Source organism: Sparus aurata, chromosome 13, assembly GCF_900880675.1.
Source record: "Sparus aurata chromosome 13, fSpaAur1.1, whole genome shotgun sequence".
In the NCBI taxonomy this organism is placed as follows: domain Eukaryota; kingdom Metazoa; phylum Chordata; class Actinopteri; order Spariformes; family Sparidae; genus Sparus; species Sparus aurata.
The window spans coordinates 20,562,012-20,576,994 of record NC_044199.1 but is presented as its reverse complement, the minus strand read 5'-3'; the positions used below and the strand labels follow the sequence as shown (position 1 = coordinate 20,576,994).

General features: G+C 39.8%; 1 protein-coding gene across 1 annotated transcript in view; it reads left to right on the top strand.

Annotated features, from left to right (window-relative positions):
* ntm (neurotrimin) overlaps nt 1–14,983 on the top strand; it is a 993,858-nt gene that overhangs the window by 210,905 nt on the left and 767,970 nt on the right. The gene's annotated exons all lie outside the window — the stretch shown is intronic.

Genomic DNA, 14,983 nt, shown 5'->3' with positions numbered 1-14,983 from the left:
TTAGGAGTAATCGATTCATTTCACTGACGTCATTTGTTGCGAGTATGTCCTGGCATCTCCAAGCTAACTTATAAAAAAATACCCCCCCCCCCCAAGCTCTAGACTTAGTAACGTTAACACTGCTACACAAACGCGGCCTGTAACCCCTAATCTCTTGTTTATGACGGATAAGACTACACAGAGACATACGTCGTAACATCGTACATGATAGATAATGTTAACCATAGCTCTATCGATTGTTTTCTCAACAGTTTCATCGAAAACAAATGCATTGGCCGGGAGGACGGTTAGCGAAACAGCAGAAAAGCGAACAGACTTGCATAGTTCCCGGGCCCGGTTCTAGGCATGGGCACGGGGGGGCAATGCCCCCCCAAATGCTTCGGCTGCCCCACCAAACCGACCCTGCTTCATTCCGAAATAAAAAAAAAAAAAAAAATATTCAAATATATAATATTGTAACGTATTCCCATAAATGCTGCTCAGAGTAATCACAGTCCACGGCTCTTCTGCCAACAGAGCCGGTGTCTCTCTCTCTCTCTTGTACCGTGCATACAGTCAGTAGCAGCTTCTCTCAGTTAGCATCACATTAGATACTACGGGCACTCCAGGCTTGTTAGTTGTTAGCATGTCGGCTAGCAACTGCTAGTAGTAGCCTAGTCCCATCGGCGGCTGCTGCCGAGTTTGTCTCTGTCCCACTCCGCGGCATGGGAAGCGCCACACGAGCCTCACCCACCCCCACCGACAGGATTAAACAACACACGTTAGTGAGAGGGGACTCCATAACCTGTAAATTCAGGTTAGCGCCGCTGGCCACTGTTTAACGTTACTTCCTGGGGCCAGAGCCTCCGACAGCGGCTAATCTGAGGCTGCTGGCATCTGGCAGGGAGAAACAGGGAACCCAGGCAGGCACACACGACTTTCCAAAGCACGAGAAAGTGGTGCACAATAATATAGCATCAACCAATCAGACAAGATTTATTTATTTATTTTTATAGCGCTGTTTACAAAATTGCTTTGTCACAGATTATAAAGAAACTTACATTTTGCCCCACCACCAAATTTCCCAACCTCCCTTCATATCTACCACGATGAATTTGGGAAATTTGGTGGTGGGGCAAAATGTATGTGACAGATTGACAATCTTTAACATGGGCTTATGCCAAAGGAACCGCAAGCCCTTATGGGCCGACCGATTAATCATTCTGTTCCTGTCTAGCGTTATATAAAGGCTAAATTACAATTTAGTCTCTTCAATTCCTTCACATCTGTGGAAAGATCAATCTGATCACCATTTATATACCACATACAAGTCTTTATATCACACTCATGGTTACCTTCTACAGTCACAAACTTTTACATCAGTCTGCGTTGTTTTGTAGTGAATTTCTTATTCAGATGTGCATGGTTTGAAACAATACAAATCTACCTCCATTTTTTTATTTGATTATTTGTTTGCAAAAGTTAAAAATGAAGCAATGCCTTCTGGGAATTTCAAGACTGAATCGAGTGGACCGTGTCTGCGTGGTTGTTGGAAGTTGGAGATTGAAAATTGGAAACTGACTGAGATTAAGCTAGCAAAAAAATGAATGGAGACATCAAGAGACACAAGGGGTGAGCAGAGAAAAGAGAGAGAGAGAAATCTGAGAGCACTGTAGGCTGACGGTGAAAAATGCTGCAAACCGACTGATTTGTTTTTAAAATCAAGTGCAGCTTCATCTAGAAGAGGATAACGAATGATGGCAAGACATTTTTATTATGGAACGACTGGCTCTGATGATTTAGTTTTTTTTAATGCATTGGGGTTGCGCATTAATGTTGTGTTTTGGTGCAGTTGTTTATAGCATCACTGGGGCTCAAAAGTGTGTGTTCTTTCCGTGCGTCAAAAGTTCTATCTGCCAGTTGCACATTATTTAGGTTTAGATTCCATTTAATATTAGATAACTAATTGTAATTGGGCATTGATAAAGTTGTCCTACATCGGGGAGGTGGAGGTGGGCTTAAAATGTAAAATGCCAATTACATTGTAACTTCAAATTTAAATAGAAAATATGTTAGTAGCCATACATCAATAATTTGTTGGCCACAGAATTTGTTTTCTTCGTCAATCCAGAAAGATAATTCCCGTTAGAGCTTTGCCGATGGAACCATGGCGAATCTGCAATTCTTACGTCTGGGTTGGCATCATAGGCTGGTAGGCATACAAAAAAACGTCATCCCTATGGCACTCAAAACAGTAGCAGTTGGTGACCCATCAACATTTCTTACTGCCCCCCCAATCAAGGCAGTCTAGAACCGGGCCTGATAGTTCCCCTTTTAGTCAAGCATGGACTCACCAAATCAATGTTCCCAGCAGCAGCAGAATGATAAATCCGAAAATTGAGATGATGGCGGTTGCTGCCGTGTCGAAGTCCAACGGCATCAATGTCCACTACCGCGCGGCGCGCCAAGAGGCAGGTGGTTGATGACCTGTGCAGTCAGTGCGCATGTGCAAACGTTGAAACGTTTGGGGGAGGGGGGGAGCAGTGGCACATTATGGCCAATGTTTAGATTTACAGTGCAGAAGCAAATATAGTACCTCATAATAAACTGCTTTCGCAGATGACTTACAGCTGTGTCTTTGGGGGGGATCCTCTAGTTGTAGAGGTCAGGCCAGTCTTGTGTTCTGGTGGTCAGTTCTGGTGATGTGCTACAATGGTTTCACCACCCATCATAGTGCCTTGGTTTTTTGTCTAGTGCAGAAACTGAGCCAGACGGTGATGGTGCTCCTGTATAAATTTTAGAGAATCCAGGGGGGACCAGGCCAGTGATGATGTAGACCCCAAGGAAAAGCACATGTGTGAATAAAGCACAAACCTGCTGTGGAGCTTCAGGGTAGTATTGGTTAAGAAGGCTCAGCAGCGACTACACTTCCTGCGTGTCCTCAGGAAAAACAAACTGGACACAAAGCTGCTGCTGGCCTTATATCACTCCTCTGTGGAGAGCATACTGACGTACTGTCTGGGTGTGTGGTACGCAGGCTCAACAGCCGAGGACAGGAAGGTGGTGCAGAGGGTCATAAACACTGCCCAAAAGATCATCGGCTGCCCTCTGACCAGCCTGGAACACATCGCCACATCCTGCTGTCTCAGGAGAACCAAGGCCATCACAGGAGACCCCTCACACCCTGCCTACCCCCGTTTGATCTGTTGCCCTCTGGGAGACGCTACAGGTCAACAAAGTCCCACACCAGCAGGCTGACAGACAGCTTCTTCCCCTGGGCCATACGAACTACAAATACGAACGGATACACTCACAACCCCCCCCCCCGCCCGACAAGAACAAATCCAATCTACCTACCTTCCTTTAGCACCTTAAAGGGCTATATATATATATAATTTATTTATATTTATATTACTATTTGTTCTATGTGTTGCTTTTTTTTTAATTTGTTGCTGCGGGAGCACCCTCAATTTCATTGTACTCTCCTGTACAATGACAATAAAGACTATTCTATTCTATTCTATTCTTCACCATGTTAAATGCATAATATTGGACTAATTGGACAGATACATTTTGGCCTTTGCATTGATGATGCCAAGAGGCTGATTTGTTGTAAGTAAACTAAGACCTTGATCATTTTACTATTTATCCATTTGTAAGAATTGTATAATTGGCAGTGTGTAATCCTTCAGAAAAACTATGACAACTATGTATAATATGATGTAATTAAAAATTGCAGCCTGTAGGAGCCACTATTGAAGGTTCAAAATTAATTTAATCGTCTTCAGCAACACAAGGTTGTACAACATATTGCAAGTTGTAGTTCCTTTATGCTATTCAAGAAAAAAAGCACAGACATGTTACTTTTGTACTGATTCCAAAAATGTTATACTAGACTAGATTATGCTAGATCCCTGTAGTTGTAGTGCAGAAGCTGATGTTTATTTTCTTGTAAGTGTGAAATGTCCACACTAATGTTTTAAAATCAATGAGCTAATGATGTGTTGAATACCTTTCTAATACCACTACTTTAATGATTATTGGTTATGTAGTTCGGAGGGGATGAGCTGCAGGTTTGAGTACAGTTAATTGTATTATATATGTAAGGAATAATGCCCTTCAACAGGAATTAATGGAAGTCCATTAATTCCTGTTTATGGACACCTTGAAGGGCATTATCCCGCTTATACCATGGTCACTTGCCAAAGAAAAGAAATTAAGACCATTAATTTGCATTTTCACGCGTTTTACAATCAAAATATAAAGTTTTTCACAAGCCATAACTAAGTGGTGTGGTGTTCATAGGATAAGGCACTGAAGGACTGACGGACTGCACTCAGTGTTGGAAATAATATATTCAGATTTGATACCCCAGCTAGCGCATTAATTTACAGTGGTGATCAGACAATTTGACTGGAACTACTTAGTAGGTGTCCATATATCAGGGATTAATGGACACCCTGCAGCCAATCAGAATCAAGAATTCCCCCAGACCATGGTATAATATATGATAACAGTTTGAGCAAGACTACCCTATTTTGAATAGATTTTGGTTAGTATTTTAAATGGAGGATTCTCTTGAAGATGTCTGAATTATGCAACCACTCAGCTGTGATGTTGATTATTCTGCCGTATCTTCCACTAATCAGCCGCTTTCGATGTAACACACCTCCTCACAGGGTTTGCATGCACCACTGATAATTCTCCTAACATGCATTAATCATAGCAAGTGTCCAAAGAGAATTATTCAGGTGAATTATTAGCAGGAATGGAACGTTTTATCACACTATGTGGTGGTACATTAACATGTTGAGGCTGTTGAAAGGAAATGGGCTTTAAAAACCTTTTCAGCAGTCTGACACAAAATTTATGCTGGGAGTCAATCCACACTTTTCTGGAAATCTTGTGCTTTGCCAGTATGGAAGTACAGAATATGTACCTCATGCTCGCATGTTGCATTGGCTCTAAGAAGTCATGTTATCAGTTTATCTTACATTTTGAGAGAAGATAATTAATGAGCAGCAGCCAAAAGATAAAAGGGTGTCACATCACAAACTATATAGGGAGCCAGAAGGAGGAGGAGGTCTGAAGAGTTGCTGAAGCACCAAGTTGCAGAATTATTCTGATTTCAAAGCAACTAAGTGGAATCTGTTATTAGTTGTCTTGACTTACTTGCTATAATTTAATTTAAAAAAATAAGAAAAAATCCCAGGCAACATCTTGATGCTTGTGTGAATGACAATGGGATTTCAGATTGAACTTTGTCAGATACTCATTTCAATTTTGGAAGTGAAGTTTGTGATGGATGACTTGAAAGTTGTACATCCCACGCTTTAAGTCACTTGCGTTTCATTTTGTTAGTACTTTTGTACTGATTCCAAAAATGTTATACTAGACTAGATTATGCTAGATCCCTGTAGTTGTAGTGCAGAAGCTGATGTTTATTTTCTTGTAAGTGTGAAATGTCCACACTAATGTTTTAAAATCAATGAGCTAATGATGTGTTGAATACATTTCTAATACCACTACTTTAATGATTATTGGTTATGTAGTTCGGAGGGGATGAGCTGCAAGTTTGAGTACAGTTAATTGTATTATATATGTAAGGAATAATGCCCTTCAACAGGAATTAATGGACTTCGCGGAGGCATCCGACGCGCAGCAGAGGACGGTTGCCTCCACGAAGTCCATTAATTCCTGTTTATGGACACCTCGAAGGGCATTATCCAAAAATGTTATACTAGACTAGATTATGCTAGATCCCAAAAGATAAAAGGGTGTCACATCACAAACTATATAGGGAGCCAGAAGGAGGAGGAGGTTTGAAGAGTTGCTGAAGCACCAAGTTGCAGAATTATTCTGATTTCAAAGCAACTAAGTGGAATCTGTTATTAGTTGTCTTGACTTCCTTGCTATAATTTAATTAACAAAAATAAGAAAAAATCCCAGGCAACATTTTGATGCTTGTGTGAATGACAATGGGATTTCAGATTGAACTTTGTCAGATACTCATTTCAATTTTGGAAGTGAAGTTTGTGATGGATGACTTGAAAGTTGTACATCCCACGCTTTAAGTCACTTGCGTTTCATTTTAAACCTCTCACCAAAGTAACAGAAATAAACAGTCTTGATTTATTGGGGTTTCCAAAATGTCAAAATATTTTCAAATAGCATTTTTCTCCCAGTCCTCATCTGCTTTCCTGGTTACCATTTTGAAAAACAGTGTATTTTTTTATGTCCTGTATATGATAACTGTACCTCTTGAGCCTAATTAGGACCCTAAAATAGAGGAGAGTAAAACACAGCACAAAGAAAAAGAGATGTGATGCTGAATTCAAAGAGTGATTCACTTCTGTAGCCACAGGCTTTTTTTTGCATTTGTGGTTAAAGCAGGGTTCATTTGCAACACCCAAGGGATCTTTCAGTCGATTGCCAAGTCTCAGAAGAACAGAAGGGAGGCTCTTAGGAGGGGGTGGCAGCATGAGTGGCAGATCTGTAGTTTGCTCTAAAAAAACAATGATAAGAGGAAATTGGAAATACAAATATTGTGCTTCCGACCCTGTCACAAGGACTCAGTAATTCAGTGTCAATGGCAAGTATAGATCAATGCTCTGCAGAAAATGGGGCTTTGGTATAATCATGGAGCATTATTTCTGCAAGGACTGCATCCTCTGTCACAGAGACACACAAACACTCAGCTGTAAACTCTTGCCTAGGTGCACACTGCAGCAGTATGGCAGCACTAATTAGATAAGACTATAATTAAATCAATGCTCTCTCTTAATAACATTATTTGCTCTACTTGTTTACCTCATAAGCCTATGTGATGGAAGGATGGAGGACCTTTGAGCAGCTGTTGTCATTAATTATTATTCCCATCCTTTTTCTGCTGTTACGAAGTTGTAAAACTGCATTTCTATTTATCCAGATCGCCTGTGGAAGCCAACTGAAAAGTGATGAAATGTTTACTCCAAAATGTTGGAGTCAGGAGTTTTTATTAGTTTCCAGCAATTTGTCAAAGGAGGGCTGGAAAGAAATCAGGAAAAGATTAATACAAAATGAGCCAAGAGAAGTAAAAAACAATATGAATGGAGAAAGAAATGTCAGCACCTTACATAGATGTGCTCGCAGAGAGCTCACGTGGTCAAGATGCCTAATGTTTCTATACACCATACTGCAGTGTCTTATCTTTATGCATTCATACATACACTGCAATGTTATGCAGCCCAGTTTCTGATGGAGGATTGAAGAGTTGAACAGTGCTTTACCAGGGTTTATTTTGCATCAATGAACTTCAGTTTGCTGATCAATTGCCATATTTACCTCTAGGCCTGTATCTGAGTGTATATAACTGTTTAAGCATTTGTCAGGCCATATTTGGAGGACATTTGTCTCTGCATCAGGCACGTGCACACATAAGGCCCAAGGGGTGCTTGAGCCCCTGCCCTTTTTGCCTCGTATTAAAAAGTGCCCTTTTTGTGTGTTTTTTTAATTAATGAATAAATTCCTGTTGGGCGAAGGGATGTCAAAAAAACGGCGTTATAAAAACGCCACGGTTATCTACCGTACATATCTAACCCTAACCCTAACCCTACGTTATATGGTGTTGTGAGTGTGTTGAGCCTATAAAGCCGCTTCTCTGTCCGCTGCAGCTCTGCTGTCTCTCACAGAGGAGAGAGAGAGAGAGAGAGAGAGAGAGAGAGCTGCCTCATCATGAACTCCACCATGCACGTAGATGAGACGTGACAGTGGAGCGACTTGAACTAGGGGTGGGCAGATCGATCCAAATATCGATAGTATCGATACCAAGGTGAGTATTGGTATCGGATCGATACCAGCGTGATGAGATCGATATTTTTGTTGTAGTTTCTCTTCTATAAATTCAGCAAATCACTTGTACTTCTTCCCAGAGTTTGTGTGAGCGCAGCGCTCCTCTTCACCTCTCTCACTCCGCTCACTCAGGTTCACTGTAACTGTAACTCAAAAATATATACTTATATTAAGATATACAACCTACCTCAAGAATATAATAACCCTTTTGTGTATCTGTTGAAGGAACATTAGTATTCCTATTTAGGCTACATGCAGGTTAGAGATTTAATATGTTAAATAAAGTACAAAATCATTAATTGATCAGGAATTTTCAAGTAAAAAGTATCGGTATCGGTATTGGTATCGGCAATACTGGCCCTGTATTTACTTGGTATCGGATCGATACCAAAATTTGCAGTATCGCCCACCCCTAACTTGAACCTTTGTGAGTTATAAATCCATTAACTCTTTTACTCCTATAGTTATAACAGAGCACCTGGTCCTGTTTGTCTTTTTTTTTCTATAAATGAGTCAGAAAATGTCCTTTGTGTAAGTTATTTTGCCCCTTTTTTCAGGAGAAACATAACTTTAAAAATCTGGCAAGTATATGTCATTATCGTGTGTTTTAAATGGGTAATAACAACAACAACAACAAAGCTGATTTGATTTTTCAGCAGGTTTAGCTTTATAACATAACATAATGGGGGCTAACAAGTCGCCTTCCACTTATTCAACGTGCTTAAATATGAGGCATATTTCAGAAGGGCGACCATTTGTTAACAAGCTAACCGCTTGTTAATGAGAGTTAAAAAAATAACCTAATCTGACAGCTGTCTGTGTCGGCTGTTTATCTTGCCACAAATCTTAAACTTCATCCAGATATTGAGTTTACTACGACTTTTTTGTTGTGAACATTGCTGTTCCTACTAACAGTCACAGTAGCAGTCGCATTTGTCATTTCTTGGTTTTGTCACATTTTTAGATGGGTAGCATGTATTTCTAGTTTGCACTTGCCCTCCAATAAATAGGCAAATAATAAACCAGTGTTTTTATTGCTTTTTAAGAATTGCAGCTGAATTGCATGTCTTCCAAGCCTCAGTATTATGATAATGTGAATAAACTTATGTTGACAATAATTTATTGACGCAAAAGAAATGGTAATTGCATCTCACTCACAGCTACACATGATACACAGCTAAGTAGTTTGCTTTCTATAAGTAATTTTCTTTATTAATTTTACATTAATTAATCTACATAGTGTGTTATTAAGGGCTGAACATTTTTTTGCACATAATGCCCTTTTCTGACTTTGAGCCCCTGCCCCTCTATAATCATGTGCACATGCACATTTTTCCTGTGATGTTTTTTATTCAGAAATTGATGTTATGGACCGAGGCAAATATAGATAATTCCTGCGGATAAGGAGGATAAGGAGAAAAAATTTAAACCAGAAAAAAAACCTTATGGTGGTATCAAGATAGAATTTAATCCATACAACTTCTGGCTTGGAAATAATGCCTTCTAAATAAATAAAATTGAAGCTAATTTAGATATGAAATCTTAAACGATTTCTCAGCCTTTATAAAATTCTTTCATCATCAATGTTTCAACACCAGGTTTTTCATTGATGACATCACAGATCAAAGTTTGTTCTGTATCATTCAAATTTATATTTGAGTGTAGACTAAGTTCACAAATCATAATTGAAGTGTTCCAAAGCGAAAAAAAACACCCAACACATTAACAGTCTGTGAATTGAGCTTCAGAGGGATGTTTAACATCATGCCATAAGGTAAAGAAATACCAGAGACCAATAATTAGGGGCATTAATCAGTATATTGCTTACAGAGGACATAATAACTTGGTAGTACAATTTCTCTATGACAGAATAGATCCTATTTTGCTGGTCTTCACTGACAGTATTTTCTGACATACATTAATATTTTATTACCGATATGTCAAAAACATGTTACATTTTATTTGCTATTATAAAGCCAGAATCCATTCAATCCTCTGTTACTGTGAAGTCTAGACGCATAGAAATTGTTAGGTCTTTCCATTTAATTTGGCTACTTTACCAGATGCAAGATTTATGGGATATTAAGATATTAGTATCAAGTATCAAACCCCTCTAACAAACATTTTAATACTTGATTCTTAAAGCGAAACTGTCGCCAAAAAGCAACCAAGGCTTTATTTGGGATTGAATATGAGTCAAACCTTCGTGTGAAATCATAATTACGACGAAAGAGGCACTTTTAAGATTTACCGTAGTTTCGGTTTTGAGCACGTTGATTTTGAACGGGAGTGCATGGGGCAAGACATGCTAGCATCAAAATCGCTATTTTTATAACACTAAGAAGGCTCGACACAACATGAAACTTTGCTTCTCACCTTGGTAATTCAAATACAAATAAAATTAAAACTGCAAGCAGTGATGAACGGGCCCTCGCAGTCCGCGCGCAGGAGGCGGCAACCGCCTGCGTTTGGGACAGTGCACGCCGGGGGTGAATATCAGCCTCTTCTCCCAACGTGTGTTTGTAACGTGGTGGGTTGCCCCTGCCAGTATTAAGTGCTTTCAGGTGAAGTCAGAACTTCCTGCAATTCACAGAAATCCAAATGGACTACAGGTGAATGATTTCTAAAACATTTAGTAATCGGGTACGTTTTGACAATCGATTCTGCACCGTTATGTTGTGTGAAGTGTTACGGCCTTCTCTTTGCCTTTGTCTGGGATTCAGGCATGGACACCTGTGTTTTTGCAGGGAATAGATTGGAAGTGGGACAGAGAAGGGGGGGTTGTGGCTTGCAGTAAACTTCCTTCGCCCTAAATTCGAACCCGGGTCCACTGCCAGTGAAAATCTTAGGGTGGCACACCAAAATGGTCCTTGTGGCAACTCAGATTCAGCTCTAGTCTGTGGCTGTGTATTGCATTCCCCTTGACTCTTTTTCATTAAAGACAATATGCATCCAACACATTTACCTCAAGTTTGAGAAACACACAAACATTTCAGAAAAACACAAAAATGTTGTTTCTTCTTCTGCTTCTTGTGCTGACTTCCCATCAGACTGCACACCTTTCAGCACATTAGCATCCCAACAGGTGGAGATTTAAATTACAGTTCCATATTGAGCCAGCACCTTAGTCAGTCAGGGAAATTGGTGGGAGCCCTGGGGGGGGCAGTGGGGTGGCCAGCAATTTTCCAGGGGTGGCCGTGGCCCCCCCTGGGGGCGCCACTGGTCCTGCAGTAGCTGTGTTTAACCAAAGAACTCACTCAGTTGTTTAAAATGGCAGGGGAAGCCACTGTGTTCATAGTGGAAAAGTTGGTCAGAATCACAACTACACACATCTTGTTGTGTGCCACACTGAGAGGGCAGACACAACACACAAATGGCATTCTTAGCAAATTGGCTTGATTGAAAATTGTGTGCTGTGACTTACTACCACTGACTTATCCATTATGTGGCTCTAAACATTACCGTCCAATTATGCCCTGTTGTAACGTGCAATTTAGACAAAACTACCTGCAAATGCCATGTACATCTGACTATGTTTGTCATCACTGCACATAAATGAGTGTAGAATAATGCTTCACTTGCCTTCTTACCAAAATGTATTTATGGCTGTCTATCAGTGTCAAGCTTTTGATCTAATGTCTCCTTTGTTTGCTAGTTTTTATTCCACAAAGTGCATGCAGCCACATTTTGAAGTTTCAATAAAATCTGATAAATTTGAGGCTGACTTCCTGCCATGGAATGGAATTATCTAGAGGTTATCCAGAGGTTGCTAAGCACAAAGGACACCTGTGACTTGAAAGACAACACTGCCATCTAGTGGCGACTTGTGTCACTCACAGCTTGTAGGAGCCCTAATGGAATGAGATTAAAACTAATTTATGTTTCCAGTGGGTAGGGCTATGGATATGACAGAGTATTGATGCACAGATCTATTCAGGGCGACTCCCTCTAGATTCCCTCTAGATTTGGCCGAGCTAGGAAATAGTATGAAGGAGTTATCAGGACTTGATGCTTCATGGCGAAGGATTGTTATGGCGGGCTCCGCAACTGCCAGCAGGTATGACGTAGGATAAAGATTTCCATAACTTTTCATCTTCAAGGTCAAAGGATGCTACTGAGTGACTTTGAAGTCGGTGGTGTTACATCTGTAGGAGGAGATAATTTAAGTACAAAGATTGGCATAATTCAACATGGCGGCCAAAAGCAAAATGGCAGACTAAGTATTGATGCTGAGATTTGTTCGGGGAGACAGCCTCTACAGTTACAAGCAGTTTGGTGTGGATAGGAAATTGTATGTTGAAGTTATAAAGCCTCGATGCTTGACGGCGTGAGGACAAAATGGTTTCCACCGCACCGCCAACTTAACCTTGGCGCAGCTGAATGATTTCCATAACTTTTGTTCTTCGAGGCATGAAGAAAATTACTGAGTTAATTTGAAGACTGTGGTGTTTAAACTGTAGGACAAGATAATTTTCAAAGTAGGCATGATTTGGACAAAAACACTGACACACATCTAAATGGCTGACTTCCTGTTGGAGTGACGGTATGGGTCCAGGAGGGTTTTTTGTGCGTCTGGTCATGAGGAATCTGCGTACTGAATTTTGTTTGTCTACGCGCATGTGGAAGGCAGGGAAGAACATAAGGGGTGCTACAGAGCCTGCAGGTCATGACCACTCCCAGTGACAATGCAGGATCGTAATTTTCGCCAGATGTGACGTATATTCCAAATTTGGTGAGTTTTTGGGTATGTTCAGGCATCCAAAACTGCAGTCAAACTTGGAGAAGAAAATGTCTTTCCTTCCAATTACAATAGGGACCTCGCAGGTCTAAATTACAATAGGGACCTCACAGGTCTACCTGCTCGGGCCCTAAATATATAGAAATAGAAAGTCCAGAAACCTTGGAAAGTTAGTTATTGCTTACAGTGGACTCACCTGAAAGCATTGAAATTAAGAGAAAAATTTGTCTCTGGTATTTGCTTAAGCTATTTTGAGTTTGTATAAAGAAACATATGTATTTTTAATCACAAATGCCTTTAAGAAGAGAATCTTCATCGTCCCATTGTAATGTTTGATCTCATAATGTGAGTGAGCATCCACATATTTCTCTGCTGTCATCAGACCCAGAATGGCCATCAGGAGCAGCAGCAGTGTTAAAAAATGCTAAATTAAATGTACAAATTGAAGAACACAGGGCTACTTTTTAACATTGGAGCCGAACAAATAGCACGACCTACCACCCCACACGTGCCACTGACGCAGAGTATGTGTTCCAACCATAATGCATGATGCAGGGGTTTTCCATCAGTTATTGTAAACAAACATTGGGATTTGTCTATAAAACTCCAGTCGCTGTTCTCTTCCAAACTGCAAAGAGTTCCATTCTCAACTACATGACTCTTTCTCCCTTTCCCAAGGATTTGTGAAGTGACATTGTTTAAAAATCTTTTCAAACTTAAATTGAAGATGAACTGCTAGAGCAGACCTGAGATTGGTAACATTAAATGAGTGACAAGCACTCAGGCTACAGCTTGCTTGCAGTATTTGAAATGCTGTTTTTTTTATCAGCTGCAGTTGCATTTCCTTATCCAGGGTTTGTTGAGGTGAAACATATTCTGCTTGAGAACTACTCTGTGCTTTGGAATAGTGTTTGTAGTAGGCTTTACAGTATAGAGGTTGTTGATCCCTGTGGTAACACCTCACACAATTAGACTTCATAGGATATAGTAAGGAAAGTTTTGTCATGAAAGTAAAACTGTTTTAATGTTCATTTCTTGTCATTTGTTTTTCCAATTTTATAGCAATTAGGAGAAATTAAGCAAGATGACATGAAATTTTAATGACTAAAAACAGAAGCTGGATAAGCATCAAGGAGGATGTTTTGTTCTATCAACTCAAGGGTTATGGTATCAGCACCACTGTGCTTCAAGCGGTCCTAATTCAATATCCAGGACCAGCCTTGATGTAACATGGTGTAGCTGTTCAACTCAAGGTCTCAATAAGGGAAAAGCTGTTTTCTAATGTCCTATTTATTTGACACAGTGGGATATGTTTTTATATGTTTACACACTACCTGCTCACAGCAACCTTTTACAATAGCATATGGAATGAGTGCACAATATTGTATTGCTCTCTCTAACAACAAAAGACATGGAAGATCTCTCATAGAAATGGTTTTAAGTCTCTTTGCTTATAAAACACTTGAATCCTGCAGGTGTTCAAATTTAAGGGTTGGCTTTTGGCCCATCAAGAAAACCTTTCTTTTTTGATGATTCCCCAGTAAGTTTTTTCTTTTTTTACAAGTCACAAACTTAGACAAAAGACATTAGAGTGGCAGTGTCAGAGCACCTGTCGCAGAAGCAGAACTCCAGGTGATTCAGCACATGTTGCAGGTCAGCCTATTTAATAATTTTACACCAGTGTATCCTACCTTCACCTCAGAGGAATTTACTGGCAAGCCCACCCCCAGGAAAGCCTGTGTTCTTTGGCAAATAATGAGAATTGTTCTGCAGGACTCATAATGGGGCTTTTGCATCAAGCCACTGAAGTGGCTTGACACCTACGATCTTGGGAAATGCTGTTTGCCAGCATAGGGGATCCTACATAAGTGTTGACTTTTGTCTGTGTGAATAACAACAGGAAAAGCTCTTGTCAACATTGTTTCCTGTACTTGGCTCAGTGAATAAGGTTTCAAGTTGACCAAAAATGTAAATGGGTTAAAAATGCAGATCAATGTAGTTTTTACCTTTTATGAGGATGTTATTTACTCATTTTTAAAGTCTCATTTTCGAAAAATGTATTTTATGTTTTAATTTAGAGTTATTTGATGACACCAGTCAAAAATGTCATACTGGATAACCTCAATGAATTTTCAAAATATTATTATATTAGAACTTTTAAAGTCAATAATGCTTCATAAATATATAAAGTCAGACAGTTACCAATATTAAGAGCTCAGAAAATGAAACTTGACATGACACTACTTGTTCAAGTTCTCACCTACATTTTAATGCTACAAAGTGATTCAATCTGCAAAATGTCTGAAAATCCTTTACAATATTTGGCATCATACTATTATTGTTTTCTCAACTCCATAAAATGAAATTATGCATTTTAAGGCATTTTAATCAGCGTTATCCCGCCAGACTGAAATCGTTACTCGGTATGACACCTAA